This window comes from Diabrotica virgifera, chromosome 1, assembly GCF_917563875.1.
Source record: "Diabrotica virgifera virgifera chromosome 1, PGI_DIABVI_V3a".
In the NCBI taxonomy this organism is placed as follows: Eukaryota; Metazoa; Arthropoda; class Insecta; order Coleoptera; family Chrysomelidae; genus Diabrotica; species Diabrotica virgifera.
The window spans coordinates 180,229,615-180,238,382 of record NC_065443.1 but is presented as its reverse complement, the minus strand read 5'-3'; the positions used below and the strand labels follow the sequence as shown (position 1 = coordinate 180,238,382).

At 30.5% G+C, this 8,768-nt stretch overlaps 1 long non-coding RNA gene across 1 annotated transcript; it reads right to left on the bottom strand.

The window, feature by feature from the left end:
• LOC126878928 (uncharacterized) lies at window positions 1-3,021 on the bottom strand. The gene is made up of 2 exons (XR_007695886.1): window positions 2,823-3,021; window positions 1-2,729 (listed from the first exon to the last, which is right to left on the bottom strand). It is a non-coding gene; the product is annotated as an uncharacterized LOC126878928 (long non-coding RNA).
• Window positions 3,022-8,768: the final 5,747 nt, after the last annotated feature.

Sequence of the window (8,768 nt, the reverse complement as noted above, 5' to 3'; positions counted from 1 at the left end):
TTAAAATGAAAAAAATAATTTTATTAATGTTTTGACTTCCACATCAGATGTCATTGTCAAAATACAAAATATTCATTATTATTAGGTTTGTTCTAGCAAACAGTCAAACTAGTCAAAAACTATCAGCAAACAGTTGGTCAGTAAAAGAACATAATACAGTCACCAGTGCGATCCCCTCTACTCGCGCTGGTCCACTATTCGCTGATGGTTTCAAACTGATGCTAGAACAAACCTATTATTATTATGCATATCATTATCTGTAAATAATATTTCTTCTGATTGTTAATTGTAAAGGATAGAAAAATTACCATTTATTTTATTTTTTTTAGAATCAGCTGAGAGAAGTGGTCTACAAAAAACCAGGAAGGAAACGGAATATGTGGCTACGAAAGGCAAAAGAAAGGTTTACACAGCAAATGTGACACATCTTTTTGAAATATTTAGGAATATCAGTAAATTGCATTGAAAAAATGCATGAAAAGATTTTGTTCAATAAAAATGTTTATATTTATCAAGGATGTATTATTTGGTATGGCCACATATCGTCAGTGATGTAATAATACATCCTATCTGTTTTTTCATGAGTTTTGTAAGAGAGACTAAAAACTTGTCTTAGGGTCACCTCCTGTTTTCATATGATATTTTTTGACTTGTTTTGTAGTAAATTAAACTATGTATGAACTACAAAACAAGTCAAAACTTACATATGAACACAGGAGGTGACCTTAAAACATGTTTTTCCATCTCTCATACAAAACTCATGAAAAAACAGATAGGAGGTATTGTCACATCAGCAAGGATGTACAGTGATGAGTGCCCTAATAACCGGCAAAATATGGGCAACATATTTAGTTGTGAGATAAAAAGAAATGAAACTAGTCGAGCTGGGAAATTTAGCGAAATTAACCTTTAAATTTACGTTATATTGATCCCACCTTTACACATATCGGAGGAGTATGTCAACTAAAACTGTCACTGTGACAGTGGTAGTTTCCAAACTCGTCTGATACGTCTGAAGGTGGTACACAATCAATACAATCTAAATGTATAAGTTAATATCGCTAAATTTCCCAGCTCGACTAGTTTCATGTCTTTTTATCTCACTACTTAATACATCTTTTGTGCTATTTTGCCGGTTATTAGAGCGCTCATCACTGTATTTCTGGTATATCCAGGGAATGTCTACAAAATATATTTTGAATGTCCAGAGAACATTTGTGGACATTCATGGAATGTTCCAATAAGACATTCAGGTAATGTTTAAAATGCTGACACAGGATTTTCCTGGGATGTTCAGGGAACATGTTTTCGGGGATATTCCAGGAATTTTTCAATGTCTGTGTACCTTCTATGGACCTATATGGAATATTTTGGTGTTATTACCGCCGCACTCCACTTGCGATTTGTAATCAGGAAGATTGAACACATTGTTTCAAATACAAGTCAATCCATTTGTGACTAAATAATCATGGATTGACTTCTATTTGAAAGAATGTGTTCAATCTTCACAACTACAAATCGCAAGTGGAGTCCGGCGCTTAGGGCTACTTCCTCTTCGGTATTATGTATTATACTACAGAAATCAGGAACTTTGCTTCTAAATATATGTATGCATCTTGGCCATCAAACATATTCTTCCAAACATTTTTTTAAGGGGTTACATATAGGTATTGTGGGTAAAAAAAGTGACTTTTTAAAAAAATTATATCTCGAAAACTAAAATTTATTTTTATTTATAATTGGAACATGTAAAAGTATAGTACTTAAGGTAGTCTCAAAAAAAGTTTCAGCCAAAAATATTCATTTTTGTAGAGTTTAAGTTTTTTTGCGTTGGCAGCATACTAAGTCCAGTCTCATCTGAAATCAAAAAGTTTCTTGTAGTTTATACCTCTGGCTAGAATATGAACGAAGGAATTAAAAAAAAAATGAAATTTGAAGATTTTACATAAGTTTAAACACATTTTTGACCCCAATTTTTCTCATTTTTAAAGTAGTTTTTTTTATAAAACAAAAATGACCTCATCTAATAAAAAATCCTTTGTTCATTCACTAGCCAGAGGTATAAACTACAAGAAACTTTGGTTTCAGATGAGACTGGACTTGTTATGCTGCTCACTGCAAAAAAGGGCTGTTGTCGAAAAATTGCAGTCAACTCTACAAAAATGAATATTTTTTGGCTGAAATTTTTTTGAGAGTACTATACTTTTACATGTTTCAATTATAAATAAAAATAATTTTTAGTTTCCAAGATATAATTTTTTTAAAAAGTCACTTTTTTTACCTGCAAGACAACAACTTAACAAAATGCTGATTTCAAATTGTAACAGCTGTTTTACAAAGTATGCTGCCCTCTTGTATTTTCTGTGTTATCTTCATCATAAAATTACTTCATCTAAAAACTTTCTGCGATATATTCGCAACAACAAAAACAAACAAAACAAAAAAAAATAAAACAAAAGTTTAACCACCTTCACACCACAGAATCAAGCAATCAAGTTACAAAATTTTCAAACACCTCACCTGACACAGCGTCTCAAGTACTTGCGTCTAGAGAAAACCAAATACTTTGCTTCGGAGCTTCTAGACAATTGACAGTTCTCTGGATTTGGCGGGCAATTTGAAAAGTATATATATATATTGTACCTATACTACTTATACATCATATACAACTTATACATCATTGAGTTTAAGACAGTAAATGAAAAACCTCACTTCGCTTGGTAGATTATCTATATAAAATGAAATTCAAAATATACTTATTAACCTAATTATATAGTACATATTAGCAATATTTTAAATAAAAAACTTTGTCATGTAGGTACCTTATAATAATATGTACCTATATGTATAGGATATGTTACTTATAGTTCGGTACCTCTTGGGGACTTAGCAATTTTACCAGTATTTTGAATTTATTCTTAAACAAAAATGATTGTTTTCAATTAATAAGAAAAAACCTTAAAGGAAAATTTAGGGTTTAAACAAACCATCTATTAGAGAAATTCAAAATACGGGTGTAAAATTTCCAAGTCTCCAATAATTCTAACTGTCAATTGTCTAGAAGCTCCGAAGCCAAAGTATTTGGTTTTCGCTAACCGCAAGTGTCTCAAGTACGATTGCGCGAATTGGTAAATATAACTCCGCACGACCACGCAACTCGAAACACAAGTACGCAAACACGGTTGCGTGAAGCGTGGCTCGCAATCGTGAAATTGACGAGACTTGCTCGACCTGTAGATTCTTGTCGATTAATTACAGGGGTGAGAGCACGCCAAATAGAATTCTATTTTGCTGACGTCACAAAATAGAATTTCATAATGGGAAAATCGACTGTTGTTAGGCAACGTGACGTCACTAAAATAGAATTCTATTTGGCGTGCTCCCACAGCAGGGGCCTGATTCTAATTCATTTCGACAGTCGCAATTTCATTTCGACACCGCGCGATTCTTGGGGATATTAACCTTATTATGTTGAGACTGCTCAGAATTTGGGTTGGCGCTTCGGTTTCTTGGATTTTGTTGATAGTCTGGGAAAATTATCGAAAAAATACCATTTTTGGGAAAAATTATTTACCAGCTATTTTATTGCTAAAATCGAATCTTAAGATTGCATATATTAGTAATATGGGGTATGACAAGTCCGCAGAAAGTGTGTTATTTTATTTATAAACAAATTAGCACTCCTAAATCTTCTTTTTTTTTTCAATTAGTGGTCTGTAACTCCTATATTTTTTCCTTTGAGCCAAAAACACTCAAATAAAAATTCACCGTAATTTAGTTCTGCACAAAGTTATTTTTTTTCCGATTTCCTTCAACAAAAATTTTACTCAGAAAATCCGAGTTTTCCCAAAAAATCTGCCATTTTCAATTAAAATTTTAGGGAAGTACCTAATTATTTATCAATAATTAAATAATTGAAGACATGAAAGATTTATTATAGTAGATTATACAGAGGGGCTAAATTATGGAATAAATTCATTTCTTTAAAACGGACGATTTTGGAGCAAAATCCCGAAAGAGGTCGATTTTTATTTTTAAATTACAATTTTTTGGCATATATTTCATACTAGTGACGTCATCCATCTGAGCGTGATGACGTAATCGATAATTTTGTTAATGGGAATAGGGGTCGTGTGGTAGGTCATTTGAAAGGGCGTTTAATTCTCTATTCAGTAATATAAACATTAATATCATTAGGTATTTATACATGGTTGCCAAAAAAAAATTTTGAATTAAATTAATTGGCGCAAAAAGAAGAATGTATGTAATTTATTTAACTCAAAATACATTGTACTGCTGTCAGAAAATAGAAAAAAAGGTTTATTTCACAAATAAACATTTCTTTTCGCTTAAATTAAATCACAAACAGACTCCCTCCTACCTATTGGCAGTTTGAACTTTTAATTTAAGCTAAAAGCAATGTTTATTTGCAAAATAAACATTTTTTTCTATTTTCTGACAGCAATACAATGTATTTTGAGTTAAATAAATTACATGCATTCTTCTTCTTGCGTCAATTAATTTAATTCAAAATTTTTCTTGGCCTCCCTGTATAAATAATGAAACTAATGTTTATAATACTGAATAGAGAATTGAACGCCTTTGTAAATGAGCTACAACACGAACCCATATTCCTATTTAAAAAAATAATTACGTCATCACGCTCGGATGGATGACGTCACTAGTTTGAAATATATGCCAAGAAATTTAATTTAAAAATAAAAATCGACCTGTTTCGGGATTTTTCTCTAAAATCGTCCATTTTAGAGAAAATGAATTTATTCCATAATTTAGCCCCTCTCTGTATATCAGGAGACCGGCGACAATCTAACCAATAGTTTAGCAATAATTAAAATGTTAATTAAAAAATTTCGGTCGAAATAATAACCAGAAAGATTATGATACACCAGAATAACTATGATTTTCATATAAAAAAGCACTATACCTATTCAACGTACCTTACAGGATTGAAATTGGACCATTTGAGCGGTCTCGGGAATGTTATAAAGAAACAATTTTTTGGCTTATAAGCAAATAGAACCCCTCAGAAAATATTAGATTAAATTAAATTAAGTTAACGCTGTTGAAAAGAGCACGGCTTCTGTGTCCTTTTCGAAGAAAAACAAATTGAATTGCGAGGAGTGATTCCAGGTATAACCGGTCAAATTTGACCGGCATTTGCGACAGAGTTATAAACAACAGGATTTTAATCTTTGAACCATTAGATACCTTTTAATTCCGGTCTTCTTTGTACATACAAATTTTCATATCTTCAAGACACTCATAACAAAAAAGATTTATGTCACTGTCACCAAATTATTTAATTATTGATAAATAATTACTTCCCTCAAATTTTAGTTGAAAATTAAAGATTTTGTTTGGAAAACCCGAATTTTCCGAAGAAAATTTCCGTCGAAGGAAATTGGAATAAATTATTAATGTGCAGAATTAAATTACTGTCAATTTTTATGTGAGTGTTTTGGTTTAAAGTTAAAATTTTCGGAGTTTTAGAGCAATAATAAAAAAAAAGATTTCGGAGCGCTAATTTGTTTATAAACAAAATAGCACACTTTCTGTGGACTTTGCACAGCTATATTACTAATATAGGAAATCTTGAAGATTTTATTTCAGCATGTCCAGCAATAAAATAGCTGGTAATTAATTTTCCTTGTTTTTTACTAATTTTCCCAGATTATTACCTCACATCTTTCATTGAGTTGATGATTCATGTTGTGGACATTCTCAATTATTATATTTCTAATTTAATACTATTCTATCTAATTCCTCAAAACAAGCAAATTTCAATTAAACCCAGCTATATTATAATACCTTTTGATTTAGTTTTCCTTGCAAGAAATAAACAAAACACATCTAAACTAAACCTAACCTCGCTTTTGGCCATTCATTCATCTCCGTGTCAAATAATTTCGACAGTCGCCATCGCCATATTGAAAGCGACTTGTTTAGTGTCGAAATTTGATTTAGAATCAGGGCCCAGGGACCCGATCCGTCAACTGTCAGTGTCAGTTAAATTCACACGTGGTATTTGTGACATTTGATAGACGTCAAGTTTTATTTTTGTTTGTAAAAATGGAATACATATTTATATTGCTTGTAGGTTATTATTATTTAATTTCTATAAAATGGTAATGTGTTGGGTACGCGAATGGTTATCATTGATATTGTAAGTACTAAAATTGTAAATTTAGGGTATAATGACACCATATTTTTAGGAAATCTGCTGAAGGGAGTAAAACTACTCATTTTATGTTCCTGCTATTTTTATAAAGAAGATAAAGAAAATCTTCTCACCATATTTTCAAATAGGACTGGTGAAGATGCTGAAGAAATGCAGTAGTACTATCTTGTGTGTAAAATCCTTGATTTTGTGTAATTTATAAAATTGAAAGCAATATGATGATTGTGTCTATAAAAAAATATATCACAGGTACAATAATAATGCATTATTGTCTTTTTTGATAACTATAAAATGCAGTTACAACGTTGTTCCAGCATAGTATTCTAGTATAGATTTCCATTTCAGCATATCAAGAACGATCACAATTTAGTGAAAGTGTACATGGAAATAACAACTACTGTATATTGAAATATTGTTTAATATTTAATATGCTAAGTAATATTCAGTTAGAATATTATCATGGATCATGGATGGGTGAAATATCAGTTTTAACAACAAAAAAAAGAATGTGTTGTATTTTGTACGCAAATAAGAAGTTATACTTCTATTATATGATTTCAATGAAATAAACATATTTTAAACAGTTTATTTGTATTTTATTTAAATATTAAACTAATTTTAATACTTATTTCTTACCAAATTTTTTTATTAAAATACCAAAAATTAAAAAAAAGTAAGGCAAAACAACAACATAAGACGTTCCTAAGCAGTCACCAACATATGTTATCCAAAATATAACAGCGGCCAACATTGCTTGACTATAGTTATGAATCATGACCACCGTGTAAGTCAGTGTGTTATGCCTGTAAAATTGATAAGAAAATGAATTATTTTGACAGATTTTACAAGTAATATTAAGATTGTTTTTAATTTTCTTTTCATCATATTTTAATACTTATCATATTCCCGAAGAAGACAAATCCAAAGACCAAAAATTATCAAGAAATATATTTACTAAAAACACTGATATAAATATCTTTTTCACACTTTATTTGTATTGATATATACGTAACTTGAAAGATTTAGCAACTAACTTTATACTGTGCGTGAGTGCATGTACTTCATGCTGTCGTTTTTATAAAAATTCATCCTCAACATTTTCCCCAATCAACCTAAAGAAGTATGTATAACTTTAAATAAGATCAATAAAATTATTCATGACATTGATGCAATTACGTTTAAATTTGTTGCAGACGTACCTGGCTGCAGTAGAGGGACTATTGCAAATATTATGTATACATTGTTAATCGTTATGCATGAAACTTTGTTCATCCAGCTAATAAAAAATATACCATCACAACTTAAAAATAAATTATGTTCACCTATAGTTTAAAGCACTTTTACATATTATTGTGGATTGTACAGAAGTGACATACCAAAAACCAACATTATTGGCACATCAAAAACCAACTTATAGGTTTATAAACACATAAATAGTTTCAAAGGTTTGTTTGCTCCTAATTTTTACATCAGACAAAAATGTCCAGGATGGTGGTATTGTGCATCAAATGAGACCTGGTGATTTAATTCTTGCAGTTAAGGATAGTACCACAGTTTACTAAAGAACAAGTAACTTCTTGTATTGGGGCAGTGACCAGAGGAAGAATTCATGTAGAACAAGCAATCGGAAGAATTAAATGTTTTTCAATTCATGGTAATATTCTAACTTCGCTTTATTTTTCAAGTTTGTGCAGCACTTACAAATTTGCAGTACCTACCCTCTAATAGCAGAGGGGAATTAATGGTAGATGAATGAAATATCCTGGTAGTTATATTAGTGAATAATCACAATACTTTTTTTAATTAGGAGTACCTATATGAATAAAATATCTTTGTAGTTAAATTTGTAAATAATCACAATACATATTTTAAATTTTTTATTAATAAACTACTATATTGTGATTTTTAAAGACATACAAACACATAACAATATCAAAGATTAAAGTACAATAATAACCCTTCGACTACAAAACAAGATCCCCCTTAAATGCACCTTAATTAAGAGGATCGGAACGTATTTTCGGCTGCAATGCTATTCAAATGGGGATTCATTTTTTTCAAATCCTGAGAAAACTAATAAGTATTTTGGAAAAATTTAAACGCAGAATGAAAGATTACGTTATTAGCGAGGGCCGAAAGTCCCTGAGAACTTCTACAATGTTTATTTTAATAAGTTACAGGGGTGAAAAAACTAAGAGAAAATTTAGTGTGATTTTTAAATTCAAATATCTCATTCAAAATAAACTTTTTATTTATTCTAAGGGACTTTCGGCCCTCGGTAATAATTTAGTCTTTCATTCTGCGTTTAAATTTTTCAAAAATATTTATTGGTTTTTTCAGGATTTGAAAAAAATGAACACAATGCCGTGGTAATATTTTCCAAATCTGTCTTTGTCTTACAACGCACTCAACCGAATATAATATTGTCAGCATATATTGTCAGTCAGACACTGACAATCAGTGACAATTTTAAATATTTGACATTGCATCGGGAATATTTTGAGAAATTGATTAAATATTATTGATATATCCGCTGAGAGGGTTGACATGGAGGGGATGACACATATCG